The 22,397-nt window shown below is 42.7% G+C and overlaps 1 non-coding gene and 1 pseudogene across 1 annotated transcript; both read left to right on the plus strand.

Moving 5' to 3' along the window:
• Positions 1-12,040: 12,040 nt before the first annotated feature.
• Positions 12,041-12,170, plus strand: LOC142488916 (U4 spliceosomal RNA; annotated as a pseudogene).
• A 1,093-nt stretch (positions 12,171-13,263) lies between these two features.
• TRNAV-AAC (transfer RNA valine (anticodon AAC)) lies at positions 13,264-13,336 on the plus strand. Its single transcript has one exon. It is a non-coding gene; the product is annotated as a tRNA-Val (tRNA).
• The last annotated feature ends 9,061 nt before the right edge of the window (positions 13,337-22,397 follow it).

The raw sequence follows: 22,397 nt of genomic DNA on the forward strand, positions 1-22,397 counted from the left end.
ATGGGTTTTGCGCATGCAAAAATAAAAAGCAAGAATTTTTTCTAAGTCCAGATTTCTTTGCGTCTACTCTGACCTGACGTGTTCTGATCAACGCAACTTTCGCGTTCGCTAAGGTTGCGTTGCTTAGTGCATCCCGCTTAAGGGCAGAATTTAACGCAAACAGGGTTGTGAACGAGCAAAGATGGACTTAGAAAAAATTCCTGAAAAAAGTCATTTTTAGTTCGCAAAGTGCCTGTTTGTGTTGCTTAGTGCATCGGGTTGAGCGCAAAAGCACCTTCTAAGAGCACTTTGCGGTCTAAAAGTGACCTAACGGAGCTTAGTGCATAGCCCCCATAGTCTTAATTTCACACAACGTTAAGTGTTTCAATAGCCCAGCAAAAAGAAGGGTTGGTTTTAAGGACTACAAGCGTAAAGGCGCAGAAATTCTATTTTTACAAGAGAGACACTTTTCAAGAAATAATAGGCCCAAGTTTCTGGATAAAGATTTCCGGATGAGTTTCTTGTCCTCGGCACAAGTTAAAAAAAGAGGCGTAGCCATCTTAATTCATAACAGATTACCATTCATAGTTGACGGAACACACATGGACAGAGAGGGAAGGTACATTATAGTAACCGGGACTATCCAAGCCCACCCCATCACTCTTACACTCAATATACGCCCCATGCGAAAATGCCACAGATTTTTTCAATGTATTTTTTAGCAAGTTACGCAAAGTAGTGAAAGGCAATATCATACTGGCAGGAGACTTGAACTGGGCACTTAACACTGACATGGACAGATGTTCTAACATTAACAAGGCCCACAGACAGGACTTACTAACTGTCAGGGTTCTGCTCGCCACAAACCAGGGTCGGACCGCGAGGCTGAGGTGGGGTTGTAAAAGCACCGACCTGAGACCGCGCAGGCTGATCCGGATTGCGCAGTTCGTTGTCAAACGTAGCAGGATCAGGAAAGGAGAAGACAGCGTCGTCGTTGTACAAGCCAGGGTCAGGACAGGAGATATCAGGATAAACATTGTTCAGGCAAGAGTTCGGCAACAGGTAGTCAGGAGAGCCCCGCTTCAGCTTAGGAGCGCGGGGTTGGCCTCTGCGCGAGCGACGACCATGGCCCATGGTACTGGTCACAGGAGATGGTAGGCAGACCAGAATAGCACACCGCTTTGCTGCACGGGTGCACCAGTGCTACAGCGCAAGAGTCCTGAGCGGCTGGGGAATCCTCTGTAACAGCGCAGGAACCAGGACATGGCCTCTCTAGATTAGGGAAAGAGTAGGCCCCAGGAACCAGGAAGCTGAAGATCCACAGGGAAACCTCCGCTACAGTGCAGGAATCAGGAGACTGAAGGGCGCGGGGGATACCTTTGCCTCAGTGCAGGAAAGCAGGAAGCTGAAGACATAGGGGAAACCTTTGCTTCAGCGCAGGAGAACAAGCGGGAGCTTGAAGGAAGCTGAAGGACGCAGGGCGGAACCTCCGTATCAGCATAGGAGAACAAGCGGCTTGAAGGGAGCTGAAGGACGCAGGGCGGAACCTGGTATCAGCATAGGAGAACAAGCGGCTTGAAGGAAGCTGAAGGACGCAGGGCGGAACCTGGTATCAGCATAGGAGAACAAGCGAGGGCTTGTGGCAAAACAGTAGACATCCAGTTAGGACTATGCTCGGCAGGGAGCATTATGGGAAGACAATACTTAAAGGCCAGCGGGCCAATCCCCGGAGGGAAGTGTGAAGGTACTGCTCCAATGAATGAATGCAAGTCTAGGTTGCAGTGATAGGCTGCACAGCTGCAGTAGATACCAGAGGGAGTGTGTATAGCTTTGGTGAGTGAATCCAGGCTGCAGCAAACATCAGGAGAGGTGCTCCAGGACTGCACAAGCCTGCAAGGTAAGGCAACCAGTAAACTGCGGAGCGGATTCCTTACAGTACCCCCCCCCTTCACGCGAGACCTCCGGGCGAACATGAGCACACCTAGAGTTGGGGGACCGGGAATTGTTGCTGAACCGTCTAGGATTGGGGTTAGAGTCGTGGTCCAGAGACTCGTGGTTAGTCCTTAGTGTACCCCCACCCCCCGGTGAGAACTGCGGCCAGACAGGACCATCCATGGGTCTTGGGGACATTGAGTTGTTCCTAAAATTCTTTAGGTGGAAAGGGCATCCGTAAACGAGCAGTTCTTTGGTGAGTACAGTTCTAGGATATGAGATTGATGGAAGAAACATCTTTGGTACATGGCTCGCCTCGCAAAATGACTTGGAAATCCAGGGTTGTGAAGAACCAGAGGGTTCCAGAGCAGAAACGGCAGGAGAACCCCTACAGGAAGCCCAGTCTTTAATAAATGAACCGGACTCTAGGATCAGCGGCCCTGATAGTTGATCGAATACACCAGGAGGAACTTTGTAACAGAAAAAGTCTTGGCTGACCACTGCATGTTGGAATTTGCGAGGAATTTTTCCTCTAGAAGGCTCCCAGGTAATGGTTAGTAAGGGTATAGGTTGGTTGGAAGCATCTCCCGGTATTGGTATGGAAGGTGACAAGGCAAGCAGTAAACCAGGCATAGGGACCGAAATCTTGGGATACGTACAGAGTATTTCCAACTGAGAGGAAATAACAGGGGCAACCGAAAATTCCGAGGGACAAAACCATGGTTTAGCAGGAGCAGAGAAGCAAACAACAGTAGAGCTCTCCAATACTGGGAAATCTTCATTGGGAGATAATATTGTCAGTGAATCAGGAATAGTCCTTGGGATCTTCAAATCAGTAGCTTGAGAAAAAGGCAGAGCCAGGGTAGTGGTGGGAGGGAAGCTAACATCAGAAGCTGAAGTCTGTACCTCAGTGACAGGGCCCTGAGAATCAACAAGCAGCAAGTATGAACTATGAAAACTCTTAATGACAGGCACCTTAGGAGTACAAGGAGTCTTTTCCGAAACTGCAATGGCCCTAACCACAGGGGTACCTAACCTGACAAAAACATGAATTGGTGTGTTTTCTAGTGCAAAATCTCTGATCACAGGACTCCTAACCGATAGTGAGGGTGTCTGGGTTTGATTAGAGAAAAAATCAGATGTATTGATAAGTGACTTAGAAACAATTACTGAGGTTCTAGATTTGCTGGACATGTGAGAAAAAATACCCTTTAAGACAGGAGTTTTCATTTCTTCCCAGAGTAACCCCATGTTTGCTGGGGCATATTTAGACACAGTACTGAGGGACTGGGTTTCAGCAAAGGCAGGACAGCTAAATAGCTCAGATTTAAACCCCAGGACTTGTAATATATGCATGGTGACCTCAGACAGTACTAAGGAAGTGACCACAGATATGCTGATCCCTGGAGAATTAGCCTGGACAGAGAAATCAGGGGGACCCCCAATCAGGATACTCCTTGTAGGAAGAGCTTCAGAATCAGAAGGAGAATCATTACCTCTCAGAGTCTCAAAACTAGTAAGACACAATTCAGCGAAAAGGGAAACAGTGTGCAAGCTTTTTACTAATCTATATGAAAAAGCGTCACTTTTGGGAGAAAACCGTGCGTCAGCAAACATTCCTGGGAACATAATATGAACCCCAGGAGGGACATACAGACTACTGTATGCTTTTAACCCTAAGCTTAAAGAGGAGGAGAACTCAGACAGTACACGGGGGTGAATCATAACTGTACTGGTCTCTGAAGTAGGTATTTGGTAAGGAATGTCTGGGAAACCAGAAATTACTGCAGACTCCATAATGTGGGAACTATGCGCTGAAGCAGGGATCACCGCTATGTGGGCGACAGGCTGGTTCAGCGAAACACCCGGGAGAAGGAACTCTGCGAGCAAGCTTAGGGAAAAACCTGACTCCTGAATACATTTATCAGGAACCAGAACTTTAGCCGAAGTCTCCGGAGACGAAACTGCGGAAACTTGAGCTGAAGCAGGGGATTTATAGCAAAGAATATCTAGGGACTCCGTACGGTTATGGGAATCCCTCAATGCAACCTCTGCTGTCTGACTTGTGGACTCATTCTCTGAGGCTAAAACGAAGGCATTAACTTGGAGGCAGCAAGAATTTACAGGGGTTAATGCAGACAATGCCTGAGAGTAAAACATAGGTAATCTTCTCTCTGTATTAGGACAGACCAGGAATCTCTCCTCTGAAGCTAGGGGCGTGACCATGGCTGACAGAGAACAGGGATTTACCAAAGGAAACTCAGAGAGGAAAGCGCACAGGACTGCCTAGCAGAGTTTAAAGCTGGAAAACCCTCAAGAGCTGGAGTGACAGATTTGGAGTTAGAAATAGGGGAACAAAGGGACTTATTCTCTGATAGTAGAACCTTAGTGTTGGTTAGTGAAACATATGTATTCTCCAGGGGAACCTCACAGGACTGCTCGGCAGGGGTTAAAGCTGGAAAACCCTCAAGACCTAGAGAAAGGACTTCTGAGCTAGAAATAGGAGAACTAATGAACTTATTCTCTGATACAAGAACATTAGTGCTGGGTAGAGCAACATATGTATTCTCCAGGGGGACCTCACAGGACTGATCGGCAGGGGTTAACGAAAACATATCATTGGTGTCAGGGAACCCGGCCATACACTCAGGGCAAGGATCCGTGGTAGACCAGGGATACAGCCAAGCGGCAGCGAAGCTGGCGAGGGGAGGATCCTGTTTCTTTATGCAAATGTCCAATGTCATGGAAAGGATATGGAGTGTTTTTTGGGCATCAGCCAACATGAGGAGAGGGTCCTCTTTTGCTATATAAATGTCTAAAGACAAGGCCAGGGAAGAGAGTTCCTTTTGGGCGTCGTCCAATTCTAAAGGGTACACATTTTCCCAAGTTAAGGGGTAACCAGGAAAGCAAATACAAGCGGCCAGCGATTGTTTTAAGTCCCGGAGGCGGTAAACCTTCATCATGAGATCATTACGGCATTTGTTTTGCAAAGGGGTTAAACCTACAAACACAATCAGATCTTCAATCAGGGGTATTATCTCACATAGAAACTGGTATTCACACTGGGACTGGTTTACAGGCTGGGACAGGCTTTCAGACAGAAACTTACCAACCCTCACCACAGGGCTGTACGAGTTTGTGTGGCCGAGCATACTGTCAGGGTTCTGCTCGCCACAAACCAGGGTCGGACCGCGAGGCTGAGGTGGGGTTGTAAAAGCACCGACCTTAGACCGCGCAGGCTGATCCGGATTGCGCAGTTCGTTGTCAAACGTAGCAGGATCAGGAAAGGAGAAGACAGCGTCGTCGTTGTACAAGCCAGGGTCAGGACAGGAGATATCAGGATATACATTGTTCAGGCAAGAGTTCGGCAACAGGTAGTCAGGAGAGCCCCGCTTCAGCTTAGGAGCGCGGGGTTGGCCTCTGCGCGAGCGACAACCATGGCCCATGGTACTGGTCACAGGAGATGGTAGGCAGACCAGAATAGCACACCGCTTTGCTGCACGGGTGCACCAGTGCTACAGCGCAAGAGTCCTGAGCGGCTGGGGAATCCGCTGTAACAGCGCAGGAACCAGGACACGGCCTCTCTAGATTAGGGAAAGAGTAGGCCCCAGGAACCAGGAAGCTGAAGATCCACAGGGAAACCTCCGCTACAGTGCAGGAATCAGGAGACTGAAGGGCGCGGGGGATACCTTTGCCTCAGTGCAGGAAAGCAGGAAGCTGAAGACATAGGGGATACCTTTGCTTCAGCGCAGGAGAACAAGCGGGAGCTTGAAGGAAGCTGAAGGACGCAGGGCGGAACCTCCGTATCAGCATAGGAGAACAAGCGGCTTGAAGGGAGCTGAAGGACGCAGGGCGGAACCTGGTATCAGCATAGGAGAACAAGCGGCTTGAAGGAAGCTGAAGGACGCAGGGCGGAACCTGGTATCAGCATAGGAGAACAAGCGAGGGCTTGTGGCAAAACAGTAGACATCCAGTTAGGACTATGCTCGGCAGGGAGCATTATGGGAAGACAATACTTAAAGGCCAGCGGTCCAATCCCCGGAGGGGGGTGTGAAGGTACTGCTCCAATGAATGAATGCAAGTCTAGGTTGCAGTGATAGGCTGCACAGCTGCAGTATATACCAGAGGGAGTGTGTATAGCTTTGGTGAGTGAATCCAGGCTGCAGCAAACATCAGGAGAGGTGCTCCAGGACTGCACAAGTCTGCAAGGTAAGGCAACCAGTAAACTGCGGAGCGGATTCCTTACACTAACAATATCGAAAGGGTTGAAACACTGTCAACTCTTGGATATATGGAGGGAACAACACCAGGGAGTGAAGGAATATACGTTCTACTCCCACCCTCACAACAGTTACAGAAGGATAGATTACTTTCTTCTGTCTAATAGACTGGTCCCTGGGGTCACTCGCTCAGAGATACATGATATTTCATGGTCTGACCATGCATCTATAGAGCTGCGATGCACCTTAATACCGCTAGACAGACCTAGAGCGAATTGGAAACTAAATGAGATCCTTTTAAAAATACCTGATTTAGAAAGAGAGGTGGGGGAAAAAATCAAAGAATATTTTCTGGAGAATGAGGGGAGTCTAGCTACACACTCCACGCTGTGGGAAGCTCATAAGGCAACCCTCAGGGGGATATTAATGAATTTGGCCGCCAAACGACGAAGGGAAAGAGAGAAAAAGATAAGAGATTTAGAAAAACAATTAGCAGACCTCTCATCCATTCATAAAACGAACAAGCAGGATTATATCCTGAAACTGTTATTAGACACCAAAACAAAGCTCAATCTCCTGCTCTCCTCCCATGCAGAGAAAGAAATGACTTGGTCTAAGCATAAATTTTATGAAAAAGCTAACAAGCCAGATACCCTACTTGCCAACAAGCTAAAAAATAAGCTTCCAAATTCCCACATTCACGCGATACGGACCCAGAGTGGGGATCTTACATCCATTCCTGGGAAAATAGTAGAAGAATTTAAAACCTACTATGAAAAACTATATAATGGAGATAAAGTTACCCACAACCTAAAAACAAAAGAGATGTTACAAACATTTCTGAAAGAGGCAAAATTACCCACATTGAACAGGGGAGAGAGAGAAGCATTACAGGCTGATTTTACGTTAGAAGAATTATCAGAGGTAATTAAGAACTTAAAACCAGCTAAGGCGCCGGGCCGGACGTCTTCTCGAACCTATATTACAAAAAATACCTTAAATTATTAGCCCCCCACATGTTAAGATTATTTAACGAGATCCTAGCGGGGGCCTCCTTCCCAACACAAATGCTACAAGAAACAATTTCATTGATCCACAAACCTGGAAAGGACCCGGCAGACTGCAAGAGCTACCGGCCTATTTCTCTGATTAATTCCGACATTAAAATATACTCCAAACTCATAGCCAACAGAGTGGGTAGTGTTCTTCCCAGGTTGATTCATACGGATCAAGTAGGGTTTATCGGGGGTAGGCAAGAAGCAGACAATACCAGGAGAATAATTGATTTAATCGATTTGGCCAAACAGAAAAATATTCACTCCATGGTGTTAAGTCTGGACGCTGAGAAAGCCTTCGATAGAATAGACTGGCCCTACCTAACAGCAACACTAGGTGAATTTGGTTTCGAAGGACGCCTCTTAAAAGCCATCTGGCACTATACGAAGGTCCGACGGCACAGGTGAGACACCAGGGTTTCCCCTCCGAGCAATTTATTATTAGAAGCGGAACAAGACAGGGGTGCCCGCTGTCCCCACTGTTGTTTGCCCTCTGTATTGAGCCCCTAGCAGCCCACATTAGACATAGCCCAGACATAGCAGGAATTTCAATCGACAACCAATTACACAAAATAGCCCTGTATGCAGATGACATCATTTTGACGCTGTCAAAACCTCTCACATCCCTGCCCAATGTATTTGGGATCTTAAGTAAATTCAACCAAATCTCGGGCTTTAAAATTAATCAAAAATAGAAGGTTACGAGGCGGTTCACTGCTGGCGCTGGGGTATGAATGCTGACACGCAAAGAATAATAAAAAAAGTATTTATTTGTGCATATTACACAGAAATTCGCTGCAGAGCCAACTCTGACGCGTTTCGTTCCTAGCAGGAACTCTGTCAAAGAGTACTCTTCTATTTTTGTACAATTTACCTTTGGCTGGAGCACGCTGATGTCCTCTTCCGGTTCACAGTCCAGTGACGTCATCGCAGACCGGAGCTCGGCGAGTCAAGACTGTGAGTTATCTCCCTTCCCCTACCTCCGTGAGAGGATTCTTGAGTCCGTGGTTGACACCGGGTGTAGGAGGGCAGTGGCGGAGGGTAGCGGTGTACTTAGCCTGTGCTTCCTTATAGGAGACATGGCGGTATCACTACTATTCATTCCTCCCTACCACAACTAGCCCCTACCCGTGTTAGTCATTACCCATGTACTCCTAAGGGGTGTTATTATTACATTATTAATACATGTGTGGTATAGTGAACGGAAGAGAGGCTCATGGACATTTATTTTGTGCTTTATGGACTTGGCTTTCTGGTGTGGGACTGGCTAGTATTCATTTAGTAGCATCAGTTTGTTCTTAGGAGTGATCCTGGATCTTGTTGTTTAAAATTAATCAGACCAAATCAGAAGCCCTCAATATAAATCTACCCAACGAGGTGGAGAAATTGATAGAAATAAACTTTAATTTCAAATGGCAACCCTCCGCTATCAAATATTTAGGGGTATATATACGAGACTACAAAACGTTATACAAAGCCAATTTTCCCAGGTTAATTAAGACTTTGAGAGAGGCTCTCAGAACATGGATGAAAGGCAGCATCTCGTGGATTGGGAGGATTCATAGCGTGAAAATGAACCTCCTCCCAAATATGTTATATCTTTTCCAGAGTCTACCTATACCTATAGTAATGGCAGACATCCTTTCTCTACAGTCCCAAATTATGAAATTTATTTGGAATAAGAGAAACCCAAGAATTGCAAAGGGTATCTTAAAGAGACCCACCAGTAAAGGAGGACTAGCGGTACCTTGCTTGTTGGCTTACTACAAAGCGGCCCAACTGAGTCAAATTAAACAATGGCACACTGACCCAAGCTTAAGGAGATGGGTAGAATTAGAGAAAAGCTGCTGTGCACCTATTGAAATACACAATTTGGTCTGGATACTGTAAGGAATCCGCTCCACGGTTTACTGGTTGCCTTACCTTGCAGACCGGTGCAGTTCTGGATCAGCTCTCCTGAGGTTTGCTGCAGCCTGGATTCACTCATCAAAGCAATACACACTCCCTCTGGTATCTACTGCAGCTGTGCAGCCTATCACTGCAACCTAGACTTGCATTCATTCATTGGAGCAGTACCTTCACACCCCCCTCTGGGGATTGGCCCGCTGGCCTTTAAGTACTGTCTTCCCATAATGCTCCCTGCCGAGCATAGTCCTAACTGGATGTCTACTGTTTTGCCACAAGCCCTCGCCTGTTCTCCTATGCTGATACCAGGTTCCGCCCTGCGTCCTTCAGCTTCCTTCAAGCCGCTTGTTCTCCTATGCTGATACCAGGTTCCGCCCTGCGTCCTTCAGCTTCCTTCAAGCCGCTTGTTCTCCTATGCTGATACGGAGGTTCCGCCCTGCGTCCTTCAGCTTCCTTCAAGTTCCCGCTTGTTCTCCTGCGCTGAAGCAAAGGTATCCCCTATGTCTTCAGCTTCCTGCTTTCCTGCACTGAAGCAAAGGTATCCCCCGCGCTCTTCAGTCTCCTGATTCCTGCACTGTAGCGGAGGTTTCCCTGTGGATCTTCAGGTTCCTGGGGCCTACTCTTTCCCTAATCTAGAGAGGCCGTGTCCTGGTTCCTGCGCTGTTACAGAGGATTCCCCAGCCGCTCAGGACTCTTGCGCTGTAGCACTGGTGCACCCGTGCAGCAAAGCGGTGTGCTACTCTGGTCTGCCTACCATCTCCTGTGACCAGTACCATGGGCCATGGTCGTCGCTCGCGCAGAGGCCAACCCCGCGCTCCTAAGCTGAAGCGGGGCTCTCCTGACTACCTGTTGCCGAACTCTTGCCTGAACAATTTTCTAAAAGTCTGGACGCCAGGGTTGGCACAGACAGATAGCCCTGGGGTAAATGCTACAGCAATACTTCAATGATAGCAATAAATGCGTTCTCCTTTGACGGCAAAGAGACCCGACACCACATAGAGACAAACCGGTAGGCATAATACCGACGACAGCTCCGACCACACAAAGACTAGAGAAGAGCAGGGCACAGGCGGAACCCTCCCCCCCCCCCCCCGGACAACGGTTGAATACGGCACCACAGGAATCCAAGACGGATCCAAAAGCCTCAGCGAATGGCACAATGGCTCCCCCTCGCACAATGGTTCCCCCTCGCCCCCCTTCCCCCCAGGCCCTATGTCATGTATGTCTTGTGCGTCATGTCTAATGTGTTAGGTAATCCCCAATGTCTGTCATGTTCGATTAATGTATTCATTGTTCAATTAGAAAAAGAAACGGTGTACTTTACAATGGGTTGTGATATATTGTATGCTTGAAAACACCAATAAAAATTGAAGTTGGAAAAAAAAAAGAAGAGAATCAGAAGAGTGGTAATGTTAGAAAGTTATACTGACTTATTGCTGTATTTGTTTAATAAAACATATCTACTTTCAGTACAAAAACAAATCTAACTAAAACCTCAACAAAGCGCTAGACCTAAATTTTGCAATAAAAATAAAAATATTACAAACTATGATAATGAATAGTGAATAACAAACTATGATGTATAAATCCAAGAGTGCTACCAAAAATAAACCCCCAATCACCTAACTAAGGATATTTGGACTGGGTAAAGCAGCCCAGGGGATAACAGTTACAAGTTGTCTCCTATAACTAGTTAAATAGAAACATATAATTACAAAAAGGGATGTCTTTTTGTAATTGTATATATTTACTTTCAGTAAAACACAAGTGTGTGAGTTCTGTGGGATAGATAATCCTCTACCTAACTATATACAAATATATTTCTAGACAGATTTCCCTAATCCTTATATATCTCAATTTCTGCAACTAATTATTGCAGCAAATATGGAGCAAATACAACTGCAGCAGATATTTAATAGAAAAGAGCAAATTATTATGTAATATGGATTTTGTTTCATTTTGGAAGATCTGTTTATTTTTTGTCAATATCTAAATAAAAGGTTACATTTAATGACAGAATAAGCGAAAATAATGTATTTGTCCCCCTTTGTATTTTTACAAATGTGCCCTTTATTTACAGTACTTCTCTCTAAACCATTGTTACTATGCAGCATAGTGAGCAAAATAAAGTAGCACCTGGAATAAGTACATATTGTTAAATAGCTTTATCTTCCTGCATTGTGGGATGCAATGCACAGTGCTGAATCAGTGTCTGGATTATGACTAGCCACCGCTGTTATGAGGGCTTCTTGTGAGCTGGTGGTTACTAACCCAGTAGAAAGTTAGCTTTGCGCAGTGGCAGTATCATAGCTAATCAGATCTAAATTACTCACTGCTTGTTAGGCTGCGTCCATAGAGGGGGGAGCAGTGCTGAACCGCGCTAACGCTGAGGCTCACTGCTGAAGCCTGTGTGATTTCATGCACATGCAGGCGAGCCAGCGTGCGCGATCAGGAGGCGGGGGGAGGTGGGTCAGTGACTTCGCTGGGCCAATAACCCGCGACGCACCGACGTCAACGTCACGGCGCCGATGTCACGGCGCCATGAAGTTGACGCTGCTGTGCTGTGATTGGAGGTTTTCAGCCGACAGCGTGCTGAAACACAGCTTTGACTGTCGGCTGAAAAATCCAACTCCTCAGCACGCCTGCGGACGCTCGCGTGAGCCCCCTCTAAAGACATCCTCATTGAGGATGCTGGGGCTCAGCGCGGTGCGTCCGCACGGCTGAGCGCTGCCTGTCCTTCCATGGACGCAGCCTTGGAGTTGAAGCTTTTACATGCAGATACAATGCAAGTGGTAGTTTGGCGAACTACAAGAGTCTTCATAGTTCACACTTAAATTACCATATTAACTCCCACAATGCACAGTGCTGAATCAGTGTCTGGATTATGACTAGCCACCGCTGTAATGAGGGCTTCTTGTGAGCTGGTGGTTATTAACCCAGTAGAAAGTTAGCTTTGCGCAGTGGCAGTATCATAGCTAATGAGGTATGATTATTGTTAGTTGAAAACTTTTCGCAATACCCCACTGTGATGACTTGAAATATAGTCAGCATTAGCAATTTTTGACAGTCTCACAAAAGACTGATCTTTCTGTCTAAACATAGATCGTACATTGTCTAAAAAATTATATTGATTAGCTGTAATTTGAGATGATGATTTATACTAATGCATTAAATATTAGTTAATTAAATATTGCAGAAATAATATTAGCAAGCTTGAATATTTCTTTTGCTTTTATGTATAAAATAATAATAGTATTTAAATCTTAAATCTCTAACAAAATAAAGAAGTATAATTAATTTCTCCAGCATCATCAGTTGTTAATAAATACTAAATCCAATGATTATATCATATTTATGTACTTTATATGGGGCAGGAAGTGGCAATTATTACGCAGAGGAGCTTTAAGAAAATCTTAAATGAGTTAAGGGAGATAACAATGTATAATAGAAATAGGGATGTGTTAGGATTTGTACAAATTACCCAATATCAGTTGTTAATAAATACCAAATACAATGAATATATCAACATGTACTTTATATGGGGCATGAACATTGAAATTATTACTCACAGAACGTTTATATAAAATCTTAAATGGGTTGAGGGAGATAACAATGTATAATAGAAATAGGGATGTGTTAGGATTTGTACAAAGTATCCAATGCCATGTGCAGACATACTGACGGGAGATATATATCTAGATGCAGAGTAGGTTGTGATTAGGGGGAAAGGACATGTTGAAATCCTTTAATTGACACATTGGTAGAGGTACATATATATTGGGTTAGATATTGCATATGTGTCTTTTTGTGGAAGGTGTAAAGTTGGTGATCTTCTGACATAAGGGGTCAGTACTGTGATGTCCCTGATTTATCTGCAGACCCCACAGTGCTGTACTCCTGGTCCCCGACACAGTCACCCACTAATAATTACAGAGGGAGGGGAATTAAAAAAAACAGTTCTGCAGCCACACTGAGGTTTTATATTTTATCTGTGAAGACTGAGCATGCGCGAAGCTGGCAATGCCTGCTGGGAAATGTAGTCTTTCTTTTAACTATTTGTGCGCATGTGTGAACCAAGCAACATATGCTTGGAAATACCCTTTAGCAAAGCAACATGTGTGAGTGTGCGGACTGCACATCAAGTTTCCCAATTGAGATGGCAATGTAACTCAGTTTCTGTAGTGTAGTGGTTATCACGTTCGCCTAACACGCGAAAGGTCCCCGGTTCGAGACCGGGCAGAAACAGGTTATTTTTAAAGTAAAATTATATTAAACCCGGGAATTTGTTAGTTTGTTCTGATATTTCTAGATATAATGTCAGTTGTGCAATCCCTTTTAGGTGAAAAAATAGGTGTGAAATCAGCGCTTATGCAAACAACAATAATAAACCTTAGATACAGAGTCCAACTGGTAGTCCTGGAGCTGCCTTGAAAAGATTATTCTGGTATCTTCTACCCAGAATCGGATTGAAGGCTGGAAATTATCTTTTCTGGCGCTGAGGTGAGGTGAAGAAGATTGTACTTGAAATTTCTTCTGTTGAGCTGTGACCTCAGGAAAAGGAGAAAAAGAAAAGACAAAACATGCAGGGAACCTGCAATGGTGTATTACCCAAGGGATAACAAGATTTTACAATGAAGGAGCAATTTATTACAATGTTAAAATAACAAGGTTAAAATAACCATGGGCGACAATTAATGAACATACATATAATAATACAAATATAAAAAATTAATGAATAATGGACAAGTGTCTAGGCACTATCCAAACTCTTGCACTTCGGAACTTAGTCCAACAGTTCCTTTCTTTGCTCCGCCTGGTTAAAATTGAAAACCTACTCACCAAAAGTGAATAGGAAATAGGCACTTGGTTTTACTGGTCTTTGCCGTTGATATCGCCGCTCGCCTGGTGGTATCTTCGTCTCTGCAGCCGGGGATCCGATTCAGTGTTCCTGCATGAAATGCTTCCTGGAATACACACGATCCGCACGGCGTGATGACGTCACCAGTATTGGTCCTCTGCTACGGTGGCTCAACGGTGCCAAAAAACCTTCCAACGCGTTTCGAAAGCACAAATGATGTCTCTCTTCGTCAGGGATAAGTGCTGCTTGTATCTGATCTTTTAAATACCCCAGTTCGTAATTCAAAGCGCATTGTGATTGGCGCAATCATTAATAGAGTAATTAAGCCCATCTGCCTTCTACATGTTGTCTTATGGAGGCACCGCTATACTAATACTAATTACTCATTACGTAGTTTCTAGACATTTGATACAGAAACATCTCCGTGTTCTAACAAGACTTATATATATAAGGTACACTGACAATTATTTACGATTGATGCTTATAAGTAAATATATCAATAATACTGTCCCCTATTGTTTAATAACCCTTATAATTTGATTGGATTAATAAATAGTCTTGGATGATCTCAGAGATGTTTATGTATAGCCATTTGGAAGCGTAGTTACAATGATAATCAATAAATTTCTACACATTGTTGGATATAATTTGCTGTTAAATATTGTACCAGGCTAACCTAATACATTATGTAAACCAACAATATGAATATAATAATAAGCATAACAAATATTTTGAAATAAACATTCCAATCTAATTTAAATTGAAAATAAATATGAAAAATGCAGAATATAGATATTACAGAACTATGTTCTTAGTGCGGATGTGATTCAAGATACACTTTTAACCATGACTTTGAATAGCATAGGGAAGGAATATCTGAGCCAGTCATGATTTAGAGTGAATTAATCGTGATAATAGTGTGAATAAATGTGTTATAATAAAGTGATAATGACAATTACTCTTGCCTTTGTTTGTAAATACATACTAAACATAATAAACTTACATATATGTGTATTATTAGTTATGAATTTATTTAAAGTATTACGTGAATTTATATGAGTGAATAATATTTATGTATTAATAGTAATATATTAAGTGTATAATAATGATCATACTAATGTGTATTATTAATTATAAATTTATTTAAAGTGTTACGTGCATTTATATGGATGAATGATATTTATATATCCATATTAATATATTGAGTGTTATGAACTTACAATAATGATCATACTTATACCATCGTCAAGTCGGCAGACAACATGAAGATAAGTTAGATCATCATGATTTTAAGAAGGCTGACAGATCAAATTCAATGTTTAAACCTAATGGGCTAAGAGTCTTCAACTCGAAGATCCAGAATGACTCTCTTCTCGAGGGGCTCAGAGAGCTAGGGCTGGGTACAGAAGGACAAACGGGCTATTGGGGGAGAACGCCAAAAGTATCTGCCAATAAAAGTCCACCCTACGCGTTTCGTGACGTCAGTCACTTCGTCAGCTACCCAGCCCTAGCTCTCTGAGCCCCTCGGTACTTGTCCGGGACTTCCCCTGCTACTGTGCATAGTGGTGACGTCACCGGGCTATCGCGAGACCTCCTGGTCTGCGTGTATCGCATCGGTGTGTCCCCTGGCAGCACTGGGTTCAGGCTATTGCCTGTTTTACCCCCTGCACTCCTGGTGATTCGTGGGCGTGTGGCCAGCGGCGGTTTCCGGCATCGTGGAGCTCTAAGAGGCAGAGTTGTATCATATCTCTACCAGGCTCTGGTTCCGGATTGTGACATTGTGCTACGGGCTTACTTTGATCAGCTTTGCTGTAAGTAGGGTTTCAATTTTATCCCTACCGGATGCCATCGCTTCAAAAGTGTCTTTTGCCCAACAATCAAGTGTTTGTTGTTTTTATAATCATTTTTATTCATCGTATTAAATTTGCAATCATTCCTTGTAAACCTTATCAGCGATTTTTTGTTTTTAGTTGCACTATGATCTTTTTCTCTTTTTTTCTTCCATGTTGTTGTCTTATTTGTTTGTTTGTCGTTCTATGAGACTTCATTGAAGATACTGGCTTGGATCATCCCAGCTGCATTGGACTATATTCGGTCAGGCTATATATCTTTATTTACTTTTGGAGGCGCCAGTTTATGTGTTTTTATTATATACTATATACTGCTACTGGTTCGGAGCACTGTCCCTATAAATATTCCTCGTTAAGAGGCTTGTTGTGTCCGTCGGGGCACTTATAGGCTGTATATTATAGCACGAGCAGACTGCTGCATAAACTCGCGGTATGAAACATAAATGCGGAGGCAGTCATTAATCTGCGCGTTCACGTAGGAGAAAGGAGCCGACGCGCGCGTTTCGCGAGACTTTCTCAAGGCGAAATAGTAAGTGTAACTGAGGGTACCCTGCAGGCGAGCAGGTATATATAGGGCCTCTAGCTTGATGACATCACAGGTTAACCCTTGGTGCGCCGGAGTATGCGTGGCTCTGTTATGAAGACACAGTAAGTATACCTATGTGTAAGACTGCATACCTAGCACACTAAAATAATAAAGAACTGACTGAAGTTGTGTGTAATTATTTACTTAATGGTCAGATACAGGCACAGTGGAGCGAATATACACTCATTCTGTGCTTCAAGGGTAGTATAGAAAAATGCTTAATAGATAGTCATGTTGATAGATGAATGATGCTGTTAGGGTTCAGAGATACCCTAAAGGGGGGTAATGTCACCACTCTTGAGTGGTGGTAGTAAGTAGTCAGGATATAGGAACTACCTGAGTCAGTCATGGCACCAATAAAAATAGTTAATGAGAGATGTATTCATGAGTAGAGATATGAACTATGCAATGAACTTAGAATTGTGTGGGCTGTCACAGAAATGGAGTATACAGATACCCCTCATTGAGACCTCTAGGTGAGAGTGTCCCAAGTGTGTATATCCATTTGGACTCTTTCTGCAGGACTTTATCCCAGTCTCCCCTCCTTTGTCCTCGAGTGGGATGGTCAATCCCACAGAAGGAAACAGCCCTTAAATCCCCGCCATGACACAGGTTAACGTGTCTCGACAGAGGTTTGTCAGCCTTGTTCCTAATGGTGCCAATATGCTCAAGCACCCTTTGTTTGAGACACCTGCTGGTTTTCCCAATATATGTTTTTCCACATATGCATTTACCCTGGTATATGACACCTGTACTCAGGCAGTTGATAAAACTGCGTATTGGGTACATCTTGGTGTCATTCCAGTTACCAAATTGTTTGCTGATGTTCATATATTGGCATGCCTTGCATCTCTGGCAAGTGTATGATCCAGTGGGTTTAGGAGGGAGCCATGTTCTCGGTGTCTCACCTACAAAATGGCTATGGACCAATAGATCTCGCAAATTCTTTGCTTGTCTACTGGTCATGGATGGGTAATCCTTAGTAACTCCTTTCAGAAGGTCATCCGCTCTTAGGATATGCCAGTGTTTATGCTCCTTCTACTATACCCCCTATCCACAAAGCGTTGTGTCATGTTGTTTGATTGTCGTTCGAACTCCTGATCAGTGCTACAATTCCTTCTTAATCGAAGAAACTGGCCAGTAGGTATGCCATTAACCTGAGCCCTCGGATGGTGACTACTAGCTTCTAGGAGGCTATTAGTGGCTATAGCTTTACGGTATATGGTGGTATGGAGGAAGCCAGGACCGAAACGTTGGGTTTATAGTGTGCTGTTTTGTCACTGCTAATACATGTCTTTTTGCTTATCTGAGTGTTGCTGCTTTTGTGCCTTCTCTTATGGGAAGACAGGGTTTATATATATATATATATATATATACTGTATATATATATTTTTTAATATTTAGTTGCTATATATATATATATATATATACACACACACACACACACACACACACACACACACACACACACACACACACACACACACACACACACACACACACACACACACACACACACACACGTTTAACATCACACACACCAAAATGCAATGAATTCAATGTTTATTATTTTTACAATAACTGCTTTTTCAACTATGTGGGTGTCTTATTCCCAAAAATAACGTTTTCGTAGTTTAAATATTAGGATTTATGCATTCAAATTCATAACCATCACACTTTATCTATTTACATTTTTAACATACGAACAATATAGTGTCCAATAAACTTGGCTATTTCCTCTTAATCAGACCCAGAACCATTTGTAAACCAGCAATGCCATCTTGAGGTATTTTAGTGCAGTGCACATTTTTTATTTACTGAAACCTGGAGTCTATTTTTTTTGTGTCCCTTAATTTATATTTTTGACCAATTTAGTTATTTTGAAAGGGGATTTTTAACAAAAATAATAATAAAAGAGCATTTATGATCACTGAAAAAAGACAACACATTTACAAACTAAAAGACAGGGTAAAGCAACAGACATAAACTTAAAATAAGACAAAGTGCACTAAGGTAAACACTAGCGTATTTAACTCGTGCTGGTTAATTTAGATATATTCACTGATCTCTTGTTTATAAACATAAAATGTATTCTTTAAAAATACAAAAGAGATCAGTTACTAATTGCAATTACAAATCATTCCCAGAAGATAGATACACACCGAGGACTGATGTGATGTGGAAAAACTACTACTAAGGTACATACATGCACAACCCTTTCCTGGTCATTTTACAGTAAAATGAACAAAGAATAACAAAATGAATTTTTTTAGTGCCAAACATAAATTATACTTCTATTTTTTCTATTACATTACTGTGTGGACTCTATATTACAGGTTCACAGTAATATATTTTGTGGTACAAACGATCCGCCTACAGGGAATTTTTCCCTACATCAGTACCCTGGTATCACATCTACACTAAACAAGGATGGTAGACGATATATAAAAGACTAATACCAGGAACGATATCTGTACCTCCACTATTTGAAACAAACATAAATCCCATTTAGGAGTATCTGTATATGCCCTGTTCTTTTGAACTGGGAGGAATATATATTTTAATTTTAACAAAAATAAAAAATTGTTTTCAATAAAATTATTTTAACTGTACACATTTAGCTGTACATTTTGACCATGTTATAACTTGATCTTGGTCTGCAGTGCGCCACTACTTGGAACTCTCTGTGTACTCCCCTCAGTACACACTTTCAGTTTTATTCTGTTCATTCCCAGGCGGCATGCAACCTCACCTAGAGGCTTTGAGCGAGGTTTCTCATATTCTTATGACGTCCACTCCTGGGAAGATTGGCGTCTTGAATGTTTTCCACTTTTGAATAATCTTTCTCACTGTAGAATGATGGACTTTAAATTGTTTGGAAATGGCCTTATAACCCTTCCCAGATTGATGGGCAGCAACAATTGCTTCTCTAAGATCATTGCTGATGTCTTTCCTCCTTGGCATTGTGTTGATACACACCTGAATGCTCCACACCAGCAAACTGCTAACACTTTGGCTTTTATAGAGGTGGTCACACTTGCTGATGATCAATTAATCAAGGGCATTTGATTAGCATCTTAATTCCTATGGAAGCAGTAAGGGTGTACTTAGTTTTTCACACATAGCTTCTCCATTTTGGCTTTATTTTTGTTAAATAAATCATGACACGGTGTAACATGCGTTGTTGTTCATCTGAGGTTGTATTTACCTAATTTAAGACCTGCTAAGGAACAGATGATTGTTATTATGTCCTGAAATGTAAAACAATAGAATTCAAAGAGGGTGTACTTTCTTTTTCACACGTGTGTGTGTGTGTGTGTGTATGTATGTATATATATATAAGAGAAAAGGGGGAAGAGAGAGCGCACACCCATAGCGTAAAATAGTCAATTTAATGAGGGGAAGGGGAGGAGGGGGGGATAAGAATTGCACTTACAAAGGTACAATAAAATCAAGCATATCGTGATATATAATCACCACCATCCGGTTAATCTCTGCAGCATTTTGGGGTAATTCCTATCTTGCAGTACCAGGATAAACGTCCCAGTCAATGTCCAGGGTAAGTATTCTCCTATAGACCTGTATTGGAGTCCTGGAAAATAGCTCCGAGAATAGCAAGCCTCTGCAGCAATCGCGCGGATCAGTCAGTCCCAGCGCGCGGTGATGACGTCAGTGTCCATGCGTCTGACGTAATGACACTCCCTGACGCGTTTCGTCACTCAACGGGTGACTTTCTCAAAGGGAAGTAAGGAGAGGGGGAAGGTCCGGTATTATATACCCAGTCCAATGATCTTAATGGCTAAAAACGTCCCCCTCTCAGCTGAAAAGGTGCTTGATGTTAATGGATGTCATTAGCAATGCCCGAAATACATATAAAAACCATAAAGTTGAGTGGAAATAAACTATAAACATAATCAATAAAATATGATAAAATATATGTAAAACAAATAAAACCGCCACTAGTGTATATAAGGAGACTAACCTTACATCAAACATGACAATAGTTAAACAAATACTTAAACAAATAATCAATAATACTCATAAACCCATTAACAAAAAATATATAAATGCCAAACAATTACTAAACCATTCAGGTATATGAAGCTCTATGGATCCAAAAGGGAGAAACCCCTCCTATTTATTAATCATTTATAATGAATAATCTTACCAGTACCTTTCATCAGAGCCATAACCTGTCTCAAACAACATAATGTACAATTAGAATAGTTAAAAACAATAACAATTGAGATTGTTGAAAACACAGTAGGAGAACCATAATGACCAATATTAAACCCTGTATAATTGCCATATTTTTCTAGGTCCTGCAATCAAACAGACATATAGGATTATGGAGTCTATAAGCCACGAACAAAGGAGGTGTCAGGAGGGGTATGAAACTAATGTGAATAAATTAAATATAGTGAGGTGTATGTGAATCAGTGTATAAATGTGAATATAAGATCAAATGTAAATAAATAGTACTCAATCACTTGACATATGTGTGTGCTACTACCAATAGAAACGTATAATGACAATAAACTAACTAAGTGCTGAAACAGTCTCAAGTGTATATATATATATATATATATATATATATATATATATATATATATATATATGTGCGTGACAATAAATAGTAAGTGAACCCAATAACCCAAATGGATATAAATTCATAATAATGGATATATAATATATTAAACGAATAATAAATTATTATTGTGATGACCCGACTCCGAGCTAGGAGGAGGGTGGGGGGGGGTTGGGGGGGTTGGTATGGGGGGGGAGGGGGGGTGGTTGTGGGGGGGGGGGGTTGTGGATGGGCGGGGAGAGGGGGGGGGCTGCTATACCCCAAGGAGAGATCCAGACAAAAGATGGCAGAGGGCAGAGGAAGTCCGACAGGAAAAGACGTCCAAGGGACCATCATACAAAAGTGCTCACATCCAGGCATTCATTAAGTCCACCCGGGCTTAGAGTGCCCAATTGGTGGATCCAGAAAGTTTCCCGCCTGCATAGGGTCTTGAACCATCCCCACCAAGAGTATTTGGTGAGATGGTCTCAATTCCCATTATTTTCATAGTTTTAGGGTCTTGTTGATGAAATGTTTTAAAATGTCTAGACAAACTATGGTTATTGAGACCTTTGATTACATTTCTCCTGTGTTCCAAAAACCTCCTTCCAAGAGTCCTGGTGGTATATGTCGGACGTACCACCAGGACTCTTGGAACGAGGTTTTTGGAACACAGGAGAAATGTAATCAAAGGTCTCAATAACCATAGTTTGTCTAGACATTTTAAAACATTTCATCAACAAGACCCTAAAATTATGAAAATAATGGGAATTGAGACCATCTCACCAAATACTCTTGGTGGGGATCGGTTCAAGACCCTATGCAGGCGGGAAACTTTCTGGATCCACCAATTGGGCACTCTAAGACCGGGTGGACTTAATGAATGCCTGGATGTGAGCACTTTTGTATGATGGTGCCTTGGACGTCTTTTCCTGTCGGACTTCCTCTGCCCTCTGCCATCTTTTGTCTGGATCTCTCCTTGGGATATAGCAGACCCCCCCCTCTCCCCGCCCATCCACAACACCCCCCCCCCACAACCACCCCTCCCCCCCCATACCCGCCCCCCCAACCCCCCCACCCCCCTCCTAGCTCGGAGTCGGGTCATCACAATAATAATTTATTATTCGTTTAATATATTATATATCCATTATTATGAATTTATATCCATTTGGGTTATTGGGTTCACTTACTATTTATTGTCATGCACATATATATATATATATATATATATATATATATATACACTTGAGACTGTTTCAGCACTTAGTTAGTTTATTGTCATTATACGTTTCTATTGGTAGTAGCACACACATATGTCAAGTGATTGAGTACTATTTATTTACATTTGATCTTATATTCACATTTATACACTGATTCACATACACCTCACTATATTTAATTTATTCACATTAGTTTCATACCCCTCCCGACACCTCCTTTGTTCG

The sequence above is a fragment of the Ascaphus truei genome, chromosome 2 (genome assembly GCF_040206685.1).
Source record: "Ascaphus truei isolate aAscTru1 chromosome 2, aAscTru1.hap1, whole genome shotgun sequence".
Lineage (NCBI taxonomy): Eukaryota > Metazoa > Chordata > Amphibia > Anura > Ascaphidae > Ascaphus > Ascaphus truei.